Source organism: Triturus cristatus, chromosome 4_1, assembly GCF_964204655.1.
Source record: "Triturus cristatus chromosome 4_1, aTriCri1.1, whole genome shotgun sequence".
NCBI lineage: Eukaryota > Metazoa > Chordata > Amphibia > Caudata > Salamandridae > Triturus > Triturus cristatus.
In genome coordinates, this window is record NC_140585.1 from 1,129,945,622 (window position 1) to 1,129,972,085 (window position 26,464).

General features: G+C 46.9%; 1 protein-coding gene across 7 annotated transcripts in view; it reads right to left on the minus strand.

The window, feature by feature from the left end:
- The window catches only part of CADPS2 (calcium dependent secretion activator 2), a 1,645,358-nt gene that overhangs the window by 636,174 nt on the left and 982,720 nt on the right, over nt 1–26,464 (minus strand). The gene's annotated exons all lie outside the window — the stretch shown is intronic.

Below are 26,464 nucleotides of genomic sequence, written 5' to 3' on the forward strand. Positions count from 1 at the left end.
TCTTTCCAGGCCAACACCGCCGGGGGCCTCTGGGATCCCCACAATTGAGCAATGTCACGCTTAGCTATCATGTATCCCAGAGTCACCCACCGCTTCTGCGGGACCGAATAGTCATTTGGTTCCCACACATTCAGCAAGCATCTCCTCGCTTCAGGCAACAGCGCGACACGCGTAACCACACGCAGGACCTCATGCACACCACGCCAGAATCGCTCCACCTTTGGGCACTCCCACAGAATATGCATGAAAGTTGCCAAAGCACCACAGCCACGCTTACACAATCCGTCACCAGCAAAGCCCATACGTAGAAGCCTTGGCCCCGTCACGTAAACCCGGTGGAGGATCTTAAGCTGGACGAAGCGAAGGCGAGCCGGGATGGCCACCTCCTTCGGAGAGGCCACCGCGGAGATCCAGTCCTCGTCGTCCAGTTCCAACCCGTCGGCAACCCAGGCCTCGCGGATACTAGTCAGCAGGCACGATCTGTCGTTGATCAGCTTTTTATATATAAGGGAGATCGTGCTGTCTGGGACATGGCCATCCAGCACTCGGTCCTCCAGGGGGGAAGACTCCGGAATGGACGCGACATCCGGGAAGACGGAGCCCAGCGCATGGCGGACTTGTAAGTACCGAAAGTACTCACTGCCTTGCAGCTGAAACTCCGTCTGCAGCGTCTCAAAAGTTTTGAATCCCCCCCTCGTCCAGAGATCTCCCACTGTGCTGATTCCGATCGTGTCCCACTTCTCGAAGCCCTTCGATGTCCACAGGGAGCCCAACCTCTCAGATGCATATAGCGGTGTCGCCCGGGTCAAACGGTCCTTCCACCCCATCGCTGCATTAGCCGCGTGCCAGACACGCACCATGACACGCGTCGGTCCCGTCAGACGGGAGTCGGGCGCGCCGGAGTAGAGCGCTCGATTGTAGTCGCCACCGGGCAGGAGCATCTTGTCCATTTCAAATGCCGGGTTCAAGGCGGGCCCGTAAAGGCCATGATTAATTGCAGCTAGCTGGGAGGCCCAGTAATACCGTTTAATGTCCGGGAGGGCAACCCCCCCATCGTACCACGGGAGCGTCAATTTAACCAGAGCAATACGCGGCCTCCCGTCCCAGAACAGGCGCCGCTGAAGGCTCTCCACCTCACGGAAGTAGCGCGCCGGAACCAAGTCCATAGTATTCTGAAGCGCATACAGAAAGCGCGGCAAGGACATCATCTTAAACAAGGCCGCTCGACCAAGCGGCGAAAGCGGAAGACGCCGCCAGCGCGCAACGTCCTCCCGCAAGCGCTGGAGGGGGGGCAGCAAGTTCCGCTCGTAGCGGACCTCCGGGTCTAGAGTAATATATATACCCAGGTACCGGAACCCCTGGGAGGCAATCTGGATCGGGCAGTCCCGCGGTAGGGCCGGAGCCTCCCCGGAGAGCACATACACGCAGGATTTCGCCCAGTTGATGACAAGGCCTGAGTTACGACCGAAGGAGCGCAAAACATCAACCAGGACAATCAGCGAGTTACGCGGGGAGGCGAGATACAAAAGGATATCATCGGCGTAGAGGGACACGCGGTCCTCATGCTCGGGGGTCCAGCGGAGACCACGGATGGAGGGGTGCCACCGCAGCCACTCCGCCAAGGGCTCCAAGGCCAATGCAAACAGGAGCGGTGACAAGGGGCAACCCTGACGCGTGCCCCGCCCCAGCGCGAAGGGGGCCGAGACTCGCCCATTCACCACCACCTGCGCCAATGGGCCCGAATACAACAACTTGACCCAGCTAATGAATCCCGGTCCAAATCCAAATTTCGCCAGCATCGCCCAGATGTATGGCCATTCAAGCGTGTCAAACGCCATGGTGGCGTCTAAGGACGCCAAGATGGCCGGCTCCCGCACAAACGGGACACGCGCGAGCACCCCATGCAAGCGTCGCAGATTAAGAGCCGTGTTGCGATGGGGTATAACGCCAGATTGGTCTTGGTGGACCAAATCGCCCACCACGCCAACCAGCCGGTTGGCCAGTACTTTGGCGAGGATTTTGGGCTCCGCGTTCAAGAGCGAGATAGGCCTATAGGATGTAACCCGCTCACGGGGTCTCCCCTCCTTGTGGATCACCACGATTGTGGCCAGACGCTGGTCCGGCGGGAGGGAACCCCGCGAGCGGGCCGCCAGGAACATGGCGCGCAGGTGGGGCGCCAGCACATCCGGTCGTAGCTTGTAGAGCTCGATGGGGATACCATTGGGGCCCATGGCCTTGCCGGATGCGACCGAGCGAATAGCCAGGGCAATTTCGTCCGAGGTGGGAGGAGCGTCCAGCAAATCCCTGTCCTCCACCGTAAGGGAGGGCAGCGCGATGTCCCGAAGCAGGGCATGGGAATCTTCCTCCGAGCCGGGAGAAACCGGGGAGTACACCTCGCGGAAGTAATCCGTGAAGCAGGAGACAATGGCTTCCGGCTCGGTAACAGGCACACCATCTATCCCCTCAAGCAAAGGAACCACACGACTCGCTCTCTCCCTCTTGTCCAACCACGCAATCAATTTACCAGCCTTATCACCCACATCATACAGTCGCCCCTGTTGCTCTCTACTGAGGCCCCTGGCCGCCTCCGTGACGAGGGCCCTATAGGCCGCCTGCTTGAGGTGCAGAACATGCAACTTGGCGTCGGTTACCCCGCTCCCCAGGTCACCCTCTAATTCCGCAATTTCGGCCTCCACCCGGGTTACCTCCTCCCGCTCGCGCCTCCGGGCCTGGGAGATAAAGGAGAGGGCCTCCCCTCTGAGAACTACCTTAAAAGCCTCCCACAGGGAGATGGCCGAAGGGACAGACCCCACATTCTCATCAAAGTATCGCTGTAAGGATTTGATCAAGTCGGCACGAATAGTGGGGTCACGCAAGTACCAAGCATTGATTGGAGCCACCCTGCCCCCCCCCCCTAGGGAAGACATCGAAATGTAACAGTACTGGGGAGTGATCTGAAATGCCCCGCGCCAGATGGCACACCTCTCCCACCCTCCCAGCATAGGCCGCCGGGACAAGGATGTAATCAAGCCGTGAGAGGCTACCATGGGCACCCGAGTGGAAGGTGTATTGCCGCTGCGCGGGATGCTTCAGTCGCCAGCCATCCACCAGGCCCAGAGTATCTAAAAAGCCGGACAGCCAGGCCTGTGCCCGGGGGAGGTCCCTAGGGGGATGGCGATCCAGAGACCCAGAAACTACCGCATTAAAGTCCCCCCCAACCACCAGCAGGCCACCCGGGAGGTCCAGGAGGAGGCGCCCCAAATCCGCAAATGTAGTAGATTGTAACCCAGGCGGGACGTACACTGATATAAAAACAAACACTCTACCCTCCATTCTACCCACCAGAACAGTGTAGCGTCCCCTCTCATCATGGCGCACCTCATCAATCTCCAACGGGAGCGAGTTCTTAATCATGATATCCACCCCCCGCGAGCCCGAGGTGAAGCCCGAGTGGGCCACCAAACGATAGCCTCGCCGATTCATGGCATGAAAGGAGTTACCTATAAGGTGTGTCTCCTGCAGGAAGATAACATCTGGTGCGATACGTTTCAGGTACTGCAGGACCACACCACGCTTAATCCTGTCCCCCAGACCGTTAACATTCCATGAAAACACAGTCAAATCCCTACCCCCCATCATACGTAGAAGCAATCAGTCGTCCCCCACAGAGCATCTCGAGAGCAACAATACAGTAAAGGGCTTGCCTTGCGGTGCAAACAAACGACACACCCCCCCCCACCCCCCCATCCCAACAGAACTCCCCCCTCCCTGCACCCCTGCATGAGCCCAGACAGCCCCCCCAAAGTGCAGTGTGCCTGTCGCCCCATAGATGAAAAACTAACTAGTCCCCCAGAGGAGGAGGGAAGCCCCCAACAGACCCCACACGACCTCCATCGGAGGGGAACATAAACGATCAGTAAATGGTAAAGGAATGTTGTCCAGAGCAAGGCCTATTCTTCACCCCTCAGTTCTGACCCGGCGGGCCCTCCCCGCCAACCGCACCCCCCCACCCCCTCGGCCCCGATCTCCAGGCAGAGTGTCCAACCAGTCCCCAGCCGCCTCGGGTCGGTCAAAAAAGTGCGTGCGCCCATCCACCTCCACCCTTAGCTTAGCTGGAAAAAGCATGGAGTACTTAAGATTCAGGTCCCGTAGGCGACGTTTAACTCCGATAAAACTCAATCTCAGTTTTTGGACCGCCGGAGTAAAGTCTGGGTAGAAATGCACATCCATGTTATCAAGCTTGACCGGTCCCTGTTGCCTGGAGGTCTGCAAGATAGCGTCTCTGTCCCGAAAATTAAAAATCCGGGCAATGAGAGGCCGCGGCGGGGCACCGGCCTTAGGTCTGCCCCCAGGGACCCGGTGAGCACGTTCCACCGCAAAAAGCTTACTCAGCCCCCGGGGCTGAAGATGGGTAAGGATCAATTCTTCCACAAAAAGATCTGCCGCCTCCGCCTCTCGTCCCTCCGGCACTCCCACAATGCGAACGTTATTCCTCCGGGCCCGACCCTCGGAATCCTCCAGTCGCCGGTCCATCAGGGCGCTCACCTGGCCAAGCCGGCGCACCTCCTTTTGGAGGGCCACCACGTCCGTCGTGAGGCTCGTCGAGGTGTGGACCAGGGAATCGACCCGGTCGTTGGTTTTGGACAAGTCAGCCCTCACAAGGCTAACATCCACCAGGACCGAGTCTATCTTTTGCGCTAAGGTGTCGAAGCGCTGGTCCACCGAGGCCTTCATCTCTGCGATGGCGCCCATGACGTCCCGGAGGGTCAGATCCACCGGTTGAGCAGATGCCTCCGTCGGGCCCGCCGGGGATGTGCGCGATGTCTCCGGAGATCCCTTCTGGAGGGTGTAGCGGTCCATACTGTTGGATTGAGGCGCCGGGCCGCGGCGGGTCGTCTTCACCTTCGCCCGGTCGCCATCTTGTTTGGTGGACATGCCTGCTCTCCCACCGTCGTGCCAATCTCCTCGAAAGGGCCGGTAAACCAGTTCACGGGTTCCGGGGGGGGGAGGGCGACCACTGGGCCGCAGGACGACTCACGGCCGGCGGGTCAGCCGGACACCTGGACAAGGCCACACCAGCGCACCCCGCTCCGCAACCCTACCTCGCTTGAGGGCAAGGAGAGCGCAAAAGCGAAAGTGAAAGCACGGGATACGCGAGTCGCCCAGCCCTGCCCGCCGCTGTTGTTCGCTTTGTCCCCGGATCGCCCCACTACTCCAATCCGGGGGGCCAGCGCGGAGAAGGCCGCAACCTTCAATCGGTGCTCCCACCGGTGTCCGGGGTCCGATTCGAAAAGGAAAAACGGATGGCGCCTCAGCTCGGGTTCACCGATGCAGTCCCCTCAACAAAGACAGGATATAGCCAGGATTAATTCAGGAGGTCGTGGTGGTCCTCGGGAGCCTCGCACCTACGCGGCCATCTTGGTTGCGCGCTAGGCTCCTCCCATCTTGCATAATTTTTAAACATTACAGATTCACTATATGCAAAAATAAATTTACAAAAAAGTGCCAGGAAATACAGTGGCAGCTGCAGGATGATTGACCAGTTCAGTGACTTGACCACTGACAGCGGAGCATGGAATGTATGCTGCTTGTTGGGTAGTAACCACTGTGTTTCTCTCCTAGAACTAAGTTCGCACAGGGCATCTTTTTTTTTTTTTTGCAGTTTTATATACGGCAAACTCGACCCGAAGGTATTGGAGAGCTTTACATGAGCACCAGTTACGTTGCAGAGAAATGACAAGGGGTGATGTAAAACCTAGCATTGTGTTTAGTCAGATCGTTTCGTCCATCTTCAATGAGGGTAGAATGGTCCACTTCAGGCCGAACATGCCGCTAAAGTAAACAAGCATTGGCATAGCCAATAGGTCTCGCCTTTGGGACCTTATAAGTGTTTAGCTATGCAACAGTTGCATAACTAAATACTTATATGGTCCCCAAAAAAAAAGACCTATTGGCTATGCCAAGCGGCCATGCGGCCGCGAAAGTGAAAGTGATCACGATCAAACATCTAAGCGGCAGTGCGGCCGCGAAAGTGAAAGCAATCGCCGTAAAGCGCGGCGCGCATGCACTGTAGATCTAGGCTGGCCTGGTAGCACTTTTTAGAGCCCTCTCAATAAGTTTCGCCAGACCAGCGCATGCGCTGGGTCAGGCGAGCCCTATAAACTACACACTACTCTAGCTAGCTGTTAATTTGAGAAATTGAGTATGAATATAAGGCTTCAGTATTAATGGCAGGCAACTGATGTCCTCTAAGAAATGAATCTTGGCTGCTTTACTGGAATATTAAAATACGAATTTCGGTATAATGAGAATGCTTTGGCAAATTAAAAAAATTTCTGTGGCAAATGACACTTCGTCAACTTCTGTGAGTGAAGCAGGCCTTCTGTGCACCAGACAACAAGGAGCTATAGGTCTTATGGCTTGACATGGAAATTCATAAATACCTTAGAGCTCAGTAGAGCACAGGAAGAGGAGGAAAGAGCAGAACAGTAAAAAAGGTTTTGAAAGTTCATAAGCATGAGAAAGGGGCTCCTTAATGTAAAACATGGCAGGGGATAAAGATATCACACCATGATGGCATAACACCATCTCTGTATACACCAAAAGGGGAACATGACTTCTGCAAGTTCTACATGTTAGCACTAGGGAAAACCAAGATAAACCCCATAGGAGTACAACATGAAGCCAATATGTGTAGTGCAGAGATTTGAAACGGACATGAATTCAATGGGAGGAAAGCAAGCATTGTCAATACCAATCAGACTGGGCCTTTTTTTACGTTACAAAGTGCTTCCTCGTTGACATGCAAGAAATATAGTGGCATGAAGCCCCTGAGGAGAAAATAAAGTATGTATATATGTATATTACCTTATAGTTAGGACCAAGTTTCCATAGGAAGAGCATTTTTTGTTTGGCTTATAACTTTTGCGTTGTTTGATGAATCTTCATGAAATTTTCCGGATTAATTCTTTGTTCATATCAGCTCCTATGTTGAAAGTTTGGGGGTGATTCGTCAAGGGGGGCTGAGAAAAAAAGGGGGGTCCGAAAACATGTTTTCTCCATGCAATTTCCATAGGAAACTTTAGACAAGGCTACAGGTTGAACGGGAGAATGGAATTACCCCAAATTTGGCAGGGAGAAGGGTCTTGGTCTAAAAAGCATGCTTTTGTTTAAATGGTGTAAATCCGTTCAGTCGTTTTGGCGAAATATCGAAATTTACAGATATCGATATTTGGGAATTACGAGCACGAGCTTGCTGCTTATTGACTGCGAGCGGTTGCAACTAGGAAGTGTTGGCAGCCATTTTGTGATTCTGTTGAAGCGAGTAAGGGGAAAAAAGGGGGGAAAAAGGAGGAAAGAGGAGGGTAGGAGCACTGTAACCTCTGTGGGGTGTTTAGGGTGTGCTATACAGGGGTGCGAAGCGAACTACTCATCCCTACCAGGCTGAAAGTGCTGGGCTATGGAAATTAAGTGAGGTATTGCCTAGAGTCTGATGCTGCTAAGGTGAGCTGCTGCGGGACTCGGGGATTAAAGCGTGAGCCCAAACTGTGTGTCTTATGTTGTGAAGTCAGGTGCCCTCTCGGTTGCATCACACCGGTGGAAGTAGTGTCAGCATGTGTTTATACTTACTAGGATGAACTACTGACCCCTACTAGTCTGAAAGTGCTGGGGTATGGAAAATATGTGAGGTATTGTCTAGAGTCTCATGCTGTGAAGCTGAGCTGTTGCCGGACTCAGGGATGAAAGCGTGAGACCAAACTGTGTGTCATATTCTGTGAAGTCATGTGTTCTGGCGGCTGTGCCACATCTGTGCAAGTAGTGTCAGCATGTAGTTATACCTACTCGGAGGAACTTTTCTTTCTAACATTGTAACTTGTGTAGGGTGCTTAGGGGGTGTTATACAGGGAGTGCGAAGGTATATTTGTGCGCATCAAATCAATTCGGCATTTGTAAAGTGCAAACTACTCACTCGTATGGGTCTGATGGCTCTGGGGGCGTAAGCTGAGCTTCTGCCGGACTTGGGGAACTACTGACCCCTACCGGTCAGAAAGTGCGGGGTACGGAAATTAAGTGAGGTATTGCCTAGAGTGTCATGCTGCTAAATTGAGCTGCTGGTGGACTCATGGATAGACATTCACACAGTTTATTCACTAACCCATGCATTCAGTAACATACGTTCAATCAGTGACTTATACAGTCAGTCATGCATCTACTAAATAATCCATTCAGGCACTTCTACATCCACTCATTCTTCAATAGACCTTGGCATAGATATATATGAAAAATATTTCAACTTTACAGAAACACACATTCACTGGATGATGTAATCAGTGATGTCATCAGTGATGTCATTTGAGATGTCATGAGTGATGTCACTGACCATGTCATGAGTGATGTAATATGTGACATCATCACCAGTGCATTGCGGGCGTGCGAGTTATAGTTAGCTCAACTAATTATAATGGGCAAATTTCTCTGGTTTTATGAGTCCAATGTCCAAGTAACTATAATGTCCCTGAAACCTATGGTTTTTTCAGTGAATTTCTAAGGTTTTTTAAAGGCTAATTTCTAACTATAACGTGCCTGAAACCTATGGTTTTTTCAGTGAATATCTATATATATCAGCATACATCCCGTTGATGCGATTTAAATCACATCTGGGCACAGACTCCAAGTTCTTTGTGCAAAGTGTTTATTGTTACCTGTTCACCATAACGCATTTCGGTCAAGCCTGGAGATAGATATATAGATAGATAGATAGATAGATAGATAGATAGATAGATAGATAGATAGATAGATAGATAGATAGATAGATAGATAGATAGATAGATAGATAGATAGATAGATAGATAGATAGATAGATAGATAGATAGATAGATAGACAGACAGACAGACAGACAGACAGACAGACAGACAGACAGACAGACGGACACACATTTTTGGCTGTAGAAATGGCAAAAGACTTTGCCCTTTTCTAGCGCAGCATGGATGACTGCTTTTGTGCCAAGACCTTACATGAACTGTGGTTGCTGATTAGGATTTCAACCCCCTCAACCAGTAACCCAGTCTCCAACAGTTTTGCTATGAGTTTTTTTTGCAAAAACATTACCAAATATTTTTGCTTGGAATATTTTTTAAATCTGCAATTTGCATGTTGACTAGTAGACCTGTATGATTATTTTTTGTTTCTCAGAACACAGCAACGAAACAGATTTCTGGAATTTTGCAGAGGGTAGGTTGGGCTTCGTTGCCAGAAAGTATTTCACCAGGATTCAAATGTGGTTCTGAGAGTAACCCAACTGATGCCACTTAGGTGGAAAAAGCGGACCCAGTAGATGTAAGTGATGATAAGGCTTGAGTTGCTGGAAGACCAAGAAGTCGAGATCTAGTCAAATGTGTTGAGCACAGTAAGTGTCTCTTATACATAATGTTTTCCTGGCATCAGTGCTGTAATTCTACAATTGATTATTCCACACACATTTTTACCATGTGTGCTTCTAAAGACGTTTTGCAACCTGACTACAATTAAGTTACATAGTATACCTCTCTTGTATGTTGTGCATATATTTTCTACTTTTCCTAGTATCATTTGCATCTTCCTCAATTGATAATGCAATTGTTTATGCTCTATATCTCATGTTACCTGTTACAATGCAAACTATAACTAGCTCATCAATATTGTGATAGTTTATCATGTTCATCTATTGTAGCCTGCTACTATGTAAAGTGCTCTTTACCTATTGTATCTTGACTACGCTATGTAAACAATCAAATAAAAAAACAAATAACCATCAGTAACACACAAACGGCCGTGCCACATTCAATGAAGTACGTGGATGTACCTGAATGACCTGTTCTACATTAGCTTTTGAAAATTGTGGACCATATATATATATATATATTTTTACAGAGTTTTATATAGTGCGAACTTGACTCGAATGTATCGGCTATCAGAGTGCTTTACATAGCACCAGTTGCGTTACATGAGGACACATTCATTTTTGTTAGGCATGGGGAGATTAAGTGATTTGCCCAGAATCACAGGATGTTCAGCGTCATTGCTGAGACTCGAACCCTGCTCCCCAGATTTGAGGTCGACCGCTCTAGCCGTTAGGCCAACTTCTCTCCCCGATATATATGGTTTTATGAAGGTGGTCAAAAGTCCCATGGCCATTATGGGTTACCAAGGAAGTGTCCACAAATTGGGTATGGCTTTCCTATGAAATGTGTTTGATTTTGAACTTTTCCCCCTACAAGTTGATGTCACAATTCTCTACCTGCAGTCTTGTGCACTTTGATTGAAGACATACCTCTGACACTTGTAGGACTGAACTCCAAGGCCTTGTGCTGTATCCCTGAAGTGACTTTCAGCCTCTTGGACATTAAGCAGAACATGCCTTTAAGGTTCAATCCATCTCAGGGCTTTTGACATCATTTCCCAGAAGGTTAGCCTTGTGGAACATCCCACAAAACTGATTTTCATATTCTTGGAAAACATTCAAAACTTAAATTGCAAATCCTTGCAATGTATTTTTGGAGCCCATTGGCAATCCTGACCTTATACTGCATTTTTAGACTCCTGCTCACTGCTTTTTCGCCTCCATTGTAGGCAAAGGATGGATGGAATAATCATCACATCTGTAGCTGGCAGATGCTAGCTTGATCGCACCCTCTAGTGTTGGTCATTGATGTATTTTTCCTGTCGGGCTGTCCAGACATTAAAAATACTAAAGCAATTACTTGTTTGGTTGCACTGTGCCTTATTATAGCCATGTTTCTGCATTCATACTTCCTGAACCTTCAGAGTTTTGCACTATATCCTTGTTTCCAGCACTGCCACAATTTCAGGGCAACTTTCTTTCCTATATCCATTACTTTTAGTAGTTATGATTTTCAGAGGCATTTCTTTCCATTCTCTTTTTCTCATTTTGCTACCTTCCTTTGCCTGCTGCCTTAGATCTCAATTTCATTGTGTGATAAGTTTGCTTAATTTTTGCAAAGAGTTACCCATATCTTCTATTTTATTCCTGTAAATAACTAATCCTCTCTAGCTCAGTATCTATTGTTGCTATATATTATGTTTTCCACACTTCTTTTACCACCTTTCTTGTTCATACCCTCAAATTAACAAGGGCTTGTAGGGACATCTTGGACAATTCATGTTTCTCAACCAGTGTGAGTATTGTATCATGTTACTTTATAGAACACAAAAATGATCATCTCCATGGACCATGTCCTTGCATATATGACCTGCATGTGGTTATTTTTCAGACTGTGTCTGCAACTGCAGTTGTGGGTCATTTTTCAAGGTATGGTCAAGTTAGAGTTTCCATTAAAAAGCTGTATTTTGTTTTGCTAATAATAAGCTCTGTTTGACAAACATACACAAAATATTCCCAAAAAGATTTATCTGGTTTGGGTTCAGCATCCTTAGATTTGTGAAGATGTGTCAAGGGGAGTGTGAAAATAAAAAGGTGGATTAAAAAAAAGGCCTTTCCCAGTTTAATTCCCTTGGGAATCTGTTCTCTCCAGAAATTAGTGTTGCAAAAACATGTTAGTGAGTTTGAGCGGATTAAATTATAGAGATATCTTGACAGTTAAAACGTGTTTTGATTTGCCTAGAACGTTAGTGTGAAATCTGGCAGATGCTTAGCATGCTTACTATTATTCTTGCTGGTTTTAAATTTGTGTAATTTCATCAATGGAAAGGGAGCACAATTAAAGGGGGATTAAAAAGTGTTAATTAGCTATTAACTCTGGCATCAGTTGACAAATCCACACCGAATTTGAATGACATTTAGCATGTTTAGTCTATTGTTAGTAGGGCAACTTTTGCACAGGTCCACCAAAGCAGAATGAAATGTTAAAACAGGTTTATGAGCTAATAATTTTGGTGCTATTTAATGAATCTGCATGCAATATGACAGATTGATAGTAAGTGAAGCCCTATGAAGGAACCTCAGGATTCATGCAGATCTCATAAGTGTCTAAAGTTAAAGAAGGGGATCAAAAAAGAAAAGGTCACTTTTCTTAAAGTAACTTAATTGTAATCCTGGTTCTACGTCGTAGGACTCATCATTGAAGTCATAAACACTTGAATATTTCAGTGCCGCATGTGCGGACCCTAGATCACTTCTTTATATGTGTATATTCCATGTTAAAATTGTATAGGGTGTAAATCTCTATCTGTGACATCCTATCAGGGACTCAATTTATTTTTCTGTGAGAAAACAGTACCTCTAAATACCAATTTGAAACTTGCATTGCAAAATTTGGACTTTAAAAGGTGAAAATATATGAAGGGAAAAATTGCAGCCTGATAGGCTTCCATTGGGAACAAAAAGGGGGAAGCTGTCCCTTTAAGAATCCATGAAGCTTATCTACACACAGTGCACCCTGCTGGCAGTTTGCCTCAGAGAGGCAGTTATTTTTTTTACTGTTATATGCTTTGATTTCGAAAGCTGCTGTTGCCTTTCCAATGTCCAATAATAAAATGCCGGCGAGGTGGGTGGGTTTTTTTATGACTTCAATGAAGATTCCTACAATGCAGAGCCAGGACTACAAGTAACCAACCTTTTTTTTTCCATTGCAGGATCATCATTGATAGTCATAAATTCTAGACTAAAGAAGCAAGCTTATCCAAGCCGTAAATTGTGGCTTTTAGAGAGTAGTTAGAGAATATTGCTTTCCTCAATTAAAACTGAGGGTGGTAAATTAAATAGGCTGAATAGAGATTGGAATGCTCTATTTAAAAATGGTTTCTTAGTGTTTTTTTGTCCCATTTTAGCATCAGCTTGCGCATCAGACTCTAAACAAGAACCCTTAGTAAATAGGCGAAGCGACTTCCAAGTAGCTGCTTTACATGTTGTCAACTGTGGGTGCATTTCTGAGCTAGGATGTAGGAGCTGCTTTCCGTTGGCAGAGAGTGCTCCAGATTTACCTGGTAATGTTTTTTTTGCTGATTGGTAGAGTAGCGTGCTATAAGAAACTATTCACCTAGCTATAGACTTTTTAGAATTTGGCCTATTGGGCCATAATTAATAGTTGAGATGTTTTTCTCAACTTTTTTCATCTGCCCAGGAAGAATTGCAACATCCTTCTAATGTCTAAAGAGTGCAGCGCTCATTCTGTGAGTGAGAAAGGTTTAGAAAATAATGTAGGAAGAGTAAACATTTGAGTGATATGAACATTTGAAACCACTTTAGTTAGAATTGGTGGATGGGTTTCTATTACTACTCTGTTAGAGTGAAAAATAGTGTATGGGTTCAGATAGTCCTTAGAGTTCGCTCATTCTCCTAGCTGAATTACTAGCTATTAAGAATTATATTTTCTATGGTAAATGCTGCAATGCTGATGTATATATGGGTTTGAAAGTACTGTATTTAACTTCTAAGGGGGAAAGGGATGTCCAAATGGAGAATAGACTTTAAGTCCTTATAAAAAGTATTTTATGGCTGGCATTTTGAAAAAAAGATTGTGAACATTTTGGTGTAATATTTGGTATATATGTGTAACCTTACAGTGTAATACACTCGTAAAAATTGTCTTGTGTCCAGTCAGGCTCATTTGCAAAACCTTTAGCTTAATCATAGGCACCTGTGATATCAATTTCTAAAAGTAGATTATTTTTTTCCAAGATGAACAAACTCAATCGGAGGGTTCCGGAGACATAGTTTATAAAAGAAAATGTAAATCTCAGTTCAACCACAAACAACGATTAGTATCTATAAAGTTTGTAAGCTTTTGAAAAGTTTGTAAGAGTTGTGTTAGGCTACTCCAGCCCAGCTGGGTCGACCAAATCCAACAGGGAGATGTTTGGCCATTGTGCTTTGGTCTCTTGGGGCGCCCAAAGGCGGCCAGAGGTGATTCTCCAGAAGTGGCTACTGACTTGCCAAGTTGGGCTACTTCAGCTTTGTTGGCCCTGGTGCTTGTCCAAGGGGGTCAGCCAACTTACTCTTGGAGTCACTTCTTTGGTGTGGGACTTGGGAGTGACTTTTCCTTAAACCAGGAGCCACAGACATAGTCCTCAGGGTGCCAGGGGTGCAATAATTATGCCCTGGAATTGCCCTGGGGAGATTATATGGTCACCAGCCAATGGGCTACCAGGATTCTTCCTGCCCTGTGACGACTACAGGCTATGTGTAGCATCTAGCAATACCAGAGCACACTATTCTGCCCACTCTCAAGATGTCTTGACTCATCCTCTGATTTTAGGAGCTTAGTAGCCCACCCTGGAGGTGTGGCTACCTGTGGGCTACACGCCCACGGGCATACTGGTTTTCCCTCTCTGTTGAGACCACCAGTCTGTTTACCTGAACAAAAGGACAAACATTCAGGAATGTGACTGCCATTTGCCCACGAAAGGCGGCTTCGCCTTTGAAGCTCACCTTTTGTGCCAACACCAGAGTGGTTTCCTGCAAAGGGGAGCTACCACATCTCCCTGTAGCAGGCTGATGTTGTTCCAGAGCCTGAGAGTCATTCACAGAACTCCTGAGGAGGACAGAAGGGTGTCTGGTGTCTAGTGACCGTTTGAGGCAACTTGACACACCGGGTCACAAAGTGGCAACCTTTTAAAAATTGTCTTTTTCATAAAAGTGACATTAAACTCAACTTGGTCATCAATTTGGGTTTAATGCCATGAATAATTGATGCACTGAAGTACCCATTTAAGTAGTCTCATTCAGAAGATATCCAGATTGAGTGGTCAGCTGGTAACTTTATTAGCTAATCGGGCTACTAACTCTTCCACAGCAAAAATTACAATTTGGAAACTTTGATGTTGGAAGAAATAAAATAAATACTTGTCCTTCTTAATAATATACAGCTCATTGACTAAGGGCTCCAAAGGCCTTCCTTAGGGTGAGACATTTATATTGTTAAGGAAAGTGGGGGCTTTGCCTTTAGTTTGAATTGCAAAGTTGAATTAAGAGTTTTAAAACTGCCCTTCCAGTCTACAGTGGCAGACTGGGAGCCATTTTGTACTCTGTCACACACCGGGTGGTACAATCATTGCTGCAGGACTGGGTGGACACTCTGCCCTACATTCTCTTGGTACTATATACTAGGGCTGTATAAGTAAGTCTGTCTCTGCAAATTAGAGATATGCAATTCGACATACACTTTGTAGTGGGTTAGAACATTGGAACTGAGGTCTGGTTAGCAGGGCTCAGTGCACTCTCAGAGTCGAAAATCCAGCAGTATCAGTCCAAAATGGAGAGTGGGAGTGAGCAAGCACAAAGAAGCATTTCATTACAAAAATGCATGGTTGGGGACTTTCTGTATGCCGTGATCACTGCCAGATGTACCTTCATTGAAGAGAACTGCAACTTAGTTTGAGCTAAGTGTGATAAAAAATGATACATTTGTTTGTATATTTCTGATCTAATATGGTTCTGAACCGTTTTCTTGGTTCCTTTTTCTTTATGTGAAAATGTCTGGCGTAGTCTGAAGGAATTGGGCTGTTCTGGCATTTTGTTAACAGGCTGGATGTTTCTTTCCTGTGAACAGGTAACTGGTGCTTTGTAGTTGATTTCTAATTGGATCGAAGGTGGTATGAATTTGAAATGTAGAAAATATCCACAATCTACAAGATTTCGCACCCATTTTTCTTTTGTGATATATGCCCTCTCTGTCATATGCAAGGATACTGCTGTCCACCACTGGAGTAGGTAACAGAGTAGAGGTATTAGATTGTCACTGTTTTGTACCCGACGGGTGTCTTGCTCCAGACAGTTAGGATTTCATCTGGCTTGTCATTTGCTTAGATGGTATCTCTGTTCTGTTGCTGCAGTTTTCGATTGTAAGGCCATCAAGGGGTTGGAACACTATGTTGGTAGAATCTGCAATCTCTTGACCTGTATTGCGATCCAAAGAAATGATTTTGTTCTTCTAGATCCACTTTCTTCAATGTTTCTACCTCATTCTTCATTTTTTGCTTTTCTACTCCTGCGTGCTGGCCAAATAGAGATTTCCCAGAAAAGGAGAGTGTAGGACTTGGCCTTTTTTGGCTAAAGTTCCTTAACCTTTTTGTTTTTCCCCTAGACCTTTTTTCTGACATGGTGTTGCTAACTTTGGACACTTTGCCACTGCTGAACAGTGTCAAAGTACAAGTGCTCCCTGTATAAAGTATAATGGTAATTGGTTGTCCATGATTGGTATGTTTGACTTTCTAGTAAAGTCCCTAGTAAAGTGCACTATGTGTGCCAGGGCTAGTAATGCAAATGCTACTAGTGGGCCTGCAGCACTAATTGTGCCACCCACACAAGTAGCCTTAAAGAGGGAACTCAGGCCTGCCACTGCAGTGCCTGGGCGGTGTGTGTCAAACTGCCATGTTGTTCTGACAAGTGCACCAACTTGCCAGACCATACCCTTCCCTTTCTAAGCACATCAGACACCCCTATGGTAGATCCAGGGTACCCCCTGGGCAGGGTGCAGTGCATGTAAACGGTAGGACATGTACTAAGATGTGTACCATGTCCTGACTGTGAAATAATCTCCATTTAGTTTTTCACTGTTGAAAGGCCATCTTGCCAATAGGATAGAATGGGAAGGCTGTGTAATATGTTTTCCAGCCTACCTTCCCAAAGGCTTAAGATGGAAAGGTGAAGTTTAGTGTGCCTGAACTCACAATGTAATAACACCTCTTTTTATGAAGGTGGTTTTTGCACTGTGTGTTTAGAAGCCACTGTTTTAGAAGTGACTGGGTATTTGGGCTCTTACATTTCTGTGTGTCTCTGCCTGGTTGTGGATTGACTGTCTGGATTTGAAAGCGATACGATCTGGGGAATGTCTTGACCCAGGGGAGGAGGTGAGAGACCAACAGGCTGACCTGCATCTGGAGTGTAGGGGGAGGAGTAGCCCCTAGAGGTGAAGAGGCCAGGGTTGCTGCTATAAAACAATTGTCCCATCTCCTGCTGAGTGATTGAGAATCCAGACCCTCACTAATCAAAGGAAGAAGGTGTCACTGGCAGGGAGGCACCCAGAACTGGTTTGAACAGGGGTCAGTGCCCCCTGAAAACAAAGACTTCAAAGCCATTGAGGGGTATAACTATGAGAGCTGAAGCCCCGGAACCTTGGAGAATGGCTTGATCAAGATTGAACAAGACTGGTGCTACTTCGTGGTCAAGAAGAAACAACTGAAGAGACTGAAGGAAAGGACTGACCCTTGCTGTGTGTTCTGGGGCTGGCCTGCATTTTGCTGTTTTAACCAAGGAAAGGCTAAAGGAACTTTGCTGTGTCTCCCTGCTTGAAAGGACTTTGATGTGCTGTGTCCTGAAGTAACTTATCCCCAAGGGCCCAATGTGAGCTGGCTCCCTGTTGCGGAAACTCAGGAACACAAAAGTTTCCAGGAGAGTCTCAGTGATGCTGTGTGTGTGTGCTTGATGCAGCTTGAGACCCTCGTAAGAAGTGCCCTGTGATCGTGGGCACCTGGAGTACAAGCGAGGATCAGCGACGCTGTGTGCATGTGCTTTTTGCAGCCTGAACCTTTTGTGAGGATTGTTCAGTTATCCTGTGCACCAGAATCCAAGTGAGTCTCATCGACGCTGTGTGCGTGTGCTTTGTGCAGAGTGAGACCTTCGTGAGGATTGCCTTTTTATCGTGCACCCGGAATCCAAGTGAGTCTCATCGACGCTATGCACGTGTGCTTTGTGCAGCGTGAGACCTTCATGAGGATTGCCTTGTTATCGTGCACCTGGAGTCCAACTGAGTCTCATCGACGCTGTGTGTGTGTGCTTTGTGCAGAGTTAGACCTTCATGAGGATTACCTTGTTAACGTCCACCCAGAGTTAAAGTGAGTCTCAGCGACGCTGTGCGCATGTTCTTCATGCAGCCTGAGACCTTCATGTGGAGTGCCTGGTGATCGTGCACCCGAAGCTCAAGGGAGTCTCAGGGAAGCTGTGTGAGTGTGCCCTGTGACAGCGTGAGATCTTTGTAGCAGTAGCGGCCCAGACCGGCAGCCCCAGAGGAGCTGAGGCGCCTGCCCGAGCCCGCCATTGCCAATTCACAAAGACTGCATCACAGGCCCAAGTTGCTGGACGAGGCGAGGAGAGCCCCCCAGTTCACGTGTGTCGACTCCTGGGGCGGCGTGCGGGCTCAGAGGGAGACGCTCTCGGCCTCTCTCTCATTCGGCAGCGCGAGCCTCTGCTTCGGCTCGTATCGCGGCCCGTATTACCAAGGGAGTGACAGTACCGGGGCCGGAGTGCGAAGCTGCACTTTTTGTTACAACCATACCCGTGTTTGGGGCAACTGTTGACAGAGGCTGACTGTGAGTCAGAAGGAGTGGCGGAGAGACCGCCTAAGGCACCGTGATCGGTGCCGGAGTGTATTACGCAATATCTTATTTCTGCATAACGGAATACCTGATTGACGTATTACACTTTGCATCAATTCTGCATAACAGAGTACCTGATTAGTGTATTACGCATTGCATTATTCCTGCATAACGAACTACCTGATTAGTGTATGACGTATTGCCGTATTTCTGCATAACAACGTACCTTATGGTTGTATTACGCATTGCATTATTTTACATTGCAAAGTGCCTGATGGTTGTATTTAAGCCTGGGCAAAGCACTACGCTACGCTCGCGTAGTTTGCGCTACTTCGCACTACGCGAATTGCACGTAGCACAGTGCAAACACGCGTAGCGTAGCGTAGTGCAGCTGTCATTTTTTGCTTGCTCGCGGTCCTCAACGTCAAGTTGGCGGCCGCAAGCAAGCAAAATGACATCCTGGTGAGACTTTTTCCTCGTTCGCGATCAGCAACATCAAGTTGCCGATCGCGAGCGTGGAAACGAAACCTCCCAGCGAGATTCTCAACACGGGGAGATCAGGTTTCTCATTGCGAGTGGTCGCGTATGCTCGCGATCGCTCGCGATGAGAAACTACCATTCCGCGTTGAGAAAGCTGCCGCTCGAGTAAAAATCTACTCGAGCGGCAGAAAACTACAGCTCGCACTGTGCAAGATGCCGTTTTCAATGATTGCACAGTGGCGGATGCTTGTCCGCACTGTGCAATCATTGAAAATGGCATCTTGCACAGTGCGAACAGGGTACTACGCAGTTCGCGAAGTGCTACATGTAGCTCGCGTAGTGCAAAGTGCACTTTGCGTTGCTACACGTAGCGCTACTACGCGAACTACGCCCAGGATTAGTTGTATTACACATTGCATTATCTTTACATTGAAAAGGGCCTGATTGTTGCGTTACGCATTGCATTATTGTTACATTGCAAAAGTGCCTGATTCTAGCATTACAAACTGCTTAACATGGTATTAAGATTACAGGGGAATGTTTAGAAGTGCTCATTAATATTGTCAGAACTTACAAGGGCTGGCTGGCCTAACAACCAGCCAGGAGAAATATTACACATACTCATATGTTGGATTCATATTGTCTGGTCTTATCGTATATCTTTTTATATAAAATGTATACTCGTTTTTATAAAACTCGTGCGGTAGAATCGTGTGTATTTGTGGTGTCATAATTGGGTTGCTGTGAGCGTGGTTGCAAATACTTTACACATGTGCCTTGAAAATAAGCCTGGCTGCTCGTGCCAAGCTACCAAGGGGGTGAGCGTGGGCTATCTGAGAAGGTGTCCGAGGTGAAAACGAGGGTCCCTATTTGGCCTAAGGTACCTACCTCAGCCAACCAGGGATCCCGGGTCTAACAGGGAGATTCACCATTTTTGATTGCACCTCCGGTTTGAACATAGGTAGACGTAGCCATCAGGATCTTATGGATCAGATACACACCGACCCCAGAACCACCCTCAGAGGCACCCTAATCTACAGACCCCCGGGACCACGCACTCAATTCAGCGAAGCCATCGCAGACTTCATTAGCCCGCACGCCCTCATCTCCCCAGACTACATCCTCCTAGGAGACCTCAACTTCCACCTGGAGAACAACAATGACAGCAACACCACCACCCTGCTGGACAACCTCGCCAACCTCGGACTCGAGCAACTGGTGAACACCCCCACCCACTACGCCGGCCACACGCTTGACCCCGTCTTCTCCTCCAGCAAGTACATCTCCTTCAGCCACTCCACCGGACTCCACTGGACAGACCACAGCTGCGTCCACTTCTCCTTCAGGAAAACCACGACCCACCACCACCCGCAACAGGCCCCCCGCAGAAGCTGGAGCAAGATCACCGCCGACCAGCTCACCACCTCCCTCAGCCTGAACCCTCCCACCATCACGACGGACCCCAACGAAGCAGCCCGCAACCTCGCACAATGGCTCGCCAACTGCGCCGACGAACTCGCACCACTGAAGAAACCACCCAGCAGACCCCACAGCAAGAAAGCCCCGTGGTTCACCGACGACCTCATAAACTCGAAGAAAACCTGCCGCTCCCTGGAGAAAACCTGGCGCCAGGATCAGACAACAGAGAACATGACAGCCCTCAAGAACGCCACCCGCAAGCACCACCAACTGATCCGCACCACCAAGAGAAATACATACAAACAACGTCTGGACAACAACACCCACAACAGCAAGGAACTCTTCAGCATCGTCAAAGAGCTTTCCAACCCCAGCGCCTGCAACAACGACATTACACCCTCGCAAGACCTCTGCGACTCACTCGCCTTGTTCTTCCACCGCAAGATCGCCGACATACACGACAGCTTCTGCACTCAGACCACGCACACAACCACCGAACCCGCGCACCCAACCGCCACCCTCTGTGCCTGGACCCCGGTCAGCACCGAAGACGCCGCACAATGAGCACCATCCACTTCGGCTCCCCTACAGACCCATGCCCACACCACATCTTCAACAAAGCGGACTCCATCATTGCACCTCAACTCCGGGACGTCATCAACAGCTCCTTCACATCCGCCCCCTTCCCGGAGAGCTGGAAACACGCCGAGATCAGCGCCCTCCTGAAAAAACCCACCGCGGACCCCACGGACCTCAAGAACTTCCAACCCATCTCGCTCCTCCCTTTTCCTGCCAAAGTCATTGAGAAGACAGTCAACAAACAACTCTCCGCCTTCCTCGAGACAAACGGATCCCTCGACCCGTCACAGTCCGGTTTCCAAGCAAACCACAGCACCAAGACCGCCCTCATCGCAGCTACCGACGACATCAGGTCAATGCTCGACAACGGGGAAACCACCGCCCTCATCCTCCTGGATCTCTCAGCAGCCTTCGACACGGTATGCCACCACACCCTGATACAACGCCTCAGCGTCACCGGAATCCAAGGCGCGGCCCTGGAGTGGATCATCTCGTTCCTCGCCGGAAGAACCCAGAGAGTCTGCCTCCCCCCGTTCCTGTCCACGGCTACCGAAGTCATCTGCGGCGTCCCACAAGGATCCTCACTCAGCCCCACCCTCTTCAACGTCTACATGAGCCCCCTCGCAACCATCGCACGCAAACACAACCTCAACATCATCTCCTACGCCAACGACACACAGCTGATCCTCTCCCTCACCAACGACCCAAACACCGCCAGAACCAGCCTCCAGGAAGGGATGAGAGACGTCGCGGAATGGATGAAGCTCAGCCGTCTGAAACTGAACTCAGACAAAACGGAAGTCCTCATCCTGGGACCATCCCCCTCTGCCTGGGACGACTCCGGGTATCCACCCGCCCTGGGCACCGCCCCCAAACCCACAGACCACGCACGCAACCTGGGCTTCATCCTGGACTCCTCCCTCACGATGACCAAGCAAGTCAACGCCGTCTCAGCATCCTGCTTCAACACCCTGCGCATGCTCCGAAAAATCTTCCGATGGATCCCCACCGCAACCAGGAAGACGGTCACCCAGGCCCTTGTCACCAGCTGCCTGGACTACGGAAACACCCTCTACGCCGGAACCACAGCCAAGCTCCAGAAAAGACTACAGCGCATACAGAACGCCTCGGCAAGACTCCTCCTGGACATCCCCCGCCACAGCCACATCTCTGCCCGTCTGAAAGATCTGCACTGGCTCCCCGTCAGCAAAAGAATCATTTTCCGACTCCTCACCCACGCACACAAGGCTCTCCACAACGCGGGCCCAAGGTACCTCAACAACCGACTCGCATTCTACAAACCAACCCGCCAGCTCCGCTCCGCCAGCCTCGCCCTCGCCACCATCCCACGAATTCGCAAAGCCACCGCCGGAAGAAGATCCTTCTCCTATCTGGCAGCCAAGACATGGAACTCCCTCCCCACCCACCTCCGGCTGACCCAGGACCATTTCGCCTTCAGGAAACAACTCAAGACCTGGCTGTTCGAGCAGTAGCGACCCCCCCCCTCCCCCAGCACCTTGAGACCCTTACGGGTGAGTAGCGCGCTCTACAAATTCCTTGATTGATTGATTGATTGATGTTCTATAGCAATATCCAGTTGATGACAGTTCTGTGGAATCTACCACAACACTAATTATTTGATTGGTCACCAAAGAATTTTCTTGGAGCATTGTGATGTAATCTTGCGGACGGCGCTTTGGCAGCTCTTAAATAAATGATTGCATTCCTTCATTAATTCACTTTTGACAATGACCAAGAAGGGCAATGGCACTCAAATTTTTCAGGTACGAGGCAGCAGTTCCACATGCTTTTTATCCAGCAGCATCTATACGCGTACTTTCCCGTTCTGGAGGAGCTGTTGTTTCTGGCACTGATGCAAGCCTTTTTCTGACAGACGTTACCATCACAGAGTCCAGTTTTAATTCTGACCTTAAGAACTCAGGGTCATGCTGTGGAGGTTTGTACTTTTTAAGCAGTGTTCTCTTGAGCTATCTCAATCATGCCTGGAATGAAGTGCAGAAAAGGGCAAAGGAGACACTGTATTCTGCAAGATTTCTAAAAAAATTGAGACAGTTGGCAATAGAGAATCTAAAGGGAAATTCAATTTAGTAGCCTCATTAACCAAGACATCTTGGAAGGGGGTAATGTCATCTACTGGAGAGGATCTAAAAGGAGAAGCCGCATGTGAAGTTGGAGTGTATGAAGTGGTGTCACCTGTGGTTGTGACAGTATTATTGCTCTTGTAGGAGGTCTGTATGTTTTCCTTTCTGGGTAATGGCTTAGAGAAGGAGTATGAGCTGATCTCCTTTATCTTATTGGAGACATTGACATTTGTCTTGAATCCGTTCCAGGTGATAGGTTTAGTGGTTGTAGAGGCAACTGTGGTCGATTCTCAGTATGTTTTGGAAGTTGATCTTACCTCTTTTTCAAGATGTCATATATGTGATGTCAAACTCTCCTTTGAGGGTTAACAAGTTAGGGCCAATGCCCTTGACAGCGATACCTTAGATGCTGAACCCAAATGACATGGAGAATGATGTTGACGTCTTTTTGCTGATGATCATTCTCTAAATCTCACTCTTTGGGAGTCTTTGTAGCCAGGTTGTTTTTCAGAAAGAGCATGAGATGAAGATCTCTCCAATTCTTTTCTTTTTCTTTAGTTCTTCCTCTTTTTTCATCTACTTCACGAGGCCTCTCAGACTGGTCCCCTCTCTGTGCTTAAGTGTGCTACTTGACATCATACTGCAGATGCCACAGTTGTTAACCACATGTTCTTTTGGAAGGCACACCACACAAACATTTTGGGGGTCTGACAATGCCATTTTTGCCACATAAAGGGCACTTCTGAAAAAAAGAAGGCATTTGGAAGAAAATTCCTTTCAGGAATTAATATCTTTTGATGCAACTCAACAGAAAAAGACTGACATATCGAGTTGTTAATATTGAAAAAGTCGATGTCAATATGAATTCCTTAACTCTGAAATACACAGTTTGGTGGCGACACCACAATGGTCCAGGGAGATTGGCCCCAATAAAGCACTGGGGTGCGCGTGTTTCCAAAACGCCATACAGTCAGATGCACCATGAAGCTAGAAACACTTAGTCAATGAAGACACAGCACACACGGTACACGCAGTGATCACACGCTCCCCAAGCCGGACATCTGGGCACGTTACCCACTGGCCGCATTATGGCCATGCAAGGTTGAGGCCCACCTGGATTCCTCAACCAAAACCATAATTTATGGCTTCAAAGACAGAGGCAACATTCCTTACCAAACAAGGATCTCTAGAAACATTTTATTGCATTCAATGATCTGTATAAAAGTCTATGCTAGACGAATGTAAATTGAGACAGCTCTCAGACCCTATGCCTGCGCTCCCGGACACATCGTTTGTTCATGTTTTGCCAGACACCTCTTGCCTGTTGTTTTATCTTTCATCTTTAAGCAACAGGGTGAGCTTTAAAATCTATAATAGATTTTGATATTTATGGAAAAACTGAGGATGAAAAACGCACATGTGCCCTCAAAATCCAGAAAAAATTATTGGCTCCCTGAGGCAAACTGTCATTAAGGTGCACTGTGGGTAGAGACGCTTCATGGATTCTTAAAATTCTATTGTTTTTTCCTTCAAACTATTTCATCTTTGAAAGCAAAAATGCTACAATGCAAGTTTCAGATTGGTATTTAGGGTCAATATATTCTCCCAGAAAAAGAAATTGAGCCCTTGATAGGTTGTAACTGGGTATACTTCATCATGAAATCACACGGACAAACAATGCTATTTTATAATGGATTATACGTATATAAAGAAGTGCTCCACAGAGATGGTGCGGAATTATTCCGGTGTTTTTGACTATCAATGAAAAGCCTAGGATGCATAATTCTTGAATTTCTAATACAGATTCCACAACACTTAGATGGTTACCATGTTTAATTTACTCTTGATATTGTGAGTTTTATGCAAATCCGTGAAGGGGGAACCCATAAATTGGGGGGAATTAAGAAAGTGTCATCAAATTGAACTCCCATAAGAATCTTTGTCCTTCACTGTGGGAAAAAATGCCGAATGAAATTAAACCAAATAGAGCATGAAACTAGAAATTTGTTCATGAATGTACCTTTGCTTAGTTTTGTGTAGAGCCGCTTAGTACTTTGACCTTACAACACTTATACCAATCAGTAACAGCATCTAAAAACTGAACATCAAAAAATGAGAACACATTTTCAAATCAATAAATACTGTATTCATAATCATCTTATTAAGTGTTAGTGGTAATGTGATATGTAATTTGCCCTGCATGGTATTTTATGACATGTGTAATTGCAAAGGTAATGAATATTGCATTTGGTGTGCGAGTTATGGTTTGAATGCCTTTTTTGTGTGTTGTGTGAACTAACCAAAACTGACGAATTTCAATGTTTCTTCGCTTTAGTCCATAAACATAACTGCACATGAATTGTGATTTTAAGAGAATTTCAGACTTTTTAAAACATATGTTAAGGTGTTGTGACTAATTCGAACCATATCTTGACTTTAACTGGAGCTTGTTTAGTGGAAAAAACTATATCTATATACGTGTGTGTGTGTGTATTTATATATTTAAATACACATGTATGTAATGTGCCCATGTATGGGTGTGTGAGTGTGTATACATACATATATATATATATATATATACATATATATATATATATATACACATACACACACACACATACACAGCAATACATAGACACATTATATACATGTGTATTTAAAGTACTGTCATATTGCACCAAAAGTATATGCGATATACACACAGAGAAGGAAAGAAGGGTTTATTTTTCTTCGTTATCTTTGAAAGAGACAACAATGCACATATAGATATAATTATGGCCAGTAACAAAATGTTAAAGTAAAAAAGCTAATCTGAAGTGCATCCTATTCATAGTTGCTATAGCACTGCACACGCAATATAAATCCTGTTTGATGCTTTTTATTATTTCAAGGTTAGACACGGCCTACTGTATTGTGAGGAAGAACAGATTTCTGACCCTGTGTGCGGTGCAGCAAACTCAGCCCCTTCCCTTCAAGTGGCTGTCTTGCCTCATCAACTGCTTCTTCTTTCCTGCCAAGACTCAAAACATGCAGTCAAAAAAATGTATGTGTTAATTTGGTTCCGTAATAGTTATTATTTGCTTGTAGATGGAAAATATTTCTCCTTCTGTATCAATTATTTTATTGATAATATTACAAAATTGAGAAACAGCAAGTCCAGCTTATACCCATATAGAGATACAAATGTTGATTGTGATACTCCCACCAATAGCAAACAACACATAGAGAATATTTAAGAGAGGTAGAAAGAGGAAAAGAGATGAGAGAATAAGCTATAGAAGGAAGAAAGTAAGGAGAGGAATGAAAGAAGGACGGAGAAAAAGAAGGGAGAAAGATGGAACCTACATAGTAGGGAAGAAAGAGAGAGGAGGGTAGTGAGTACAATGATGGTAACGAGTAAGAAGCAAAAGTCTAAGCGAACAATATTTCTTGACATGGAAAGTCAAAACATAGTAACAATCAGGACATCAACCCATTCAACACATTTGCTGGCTTTATATAGTTATAAAAAGGGGGATTAGGAACTCAGGGAATTTTATCAAAAAAGGGGTGGTAATGAAAAGCGATGTCGGCTGGCTCTGGGGCTTAAGTGAAAGCTTGGAAATAGTGCAAT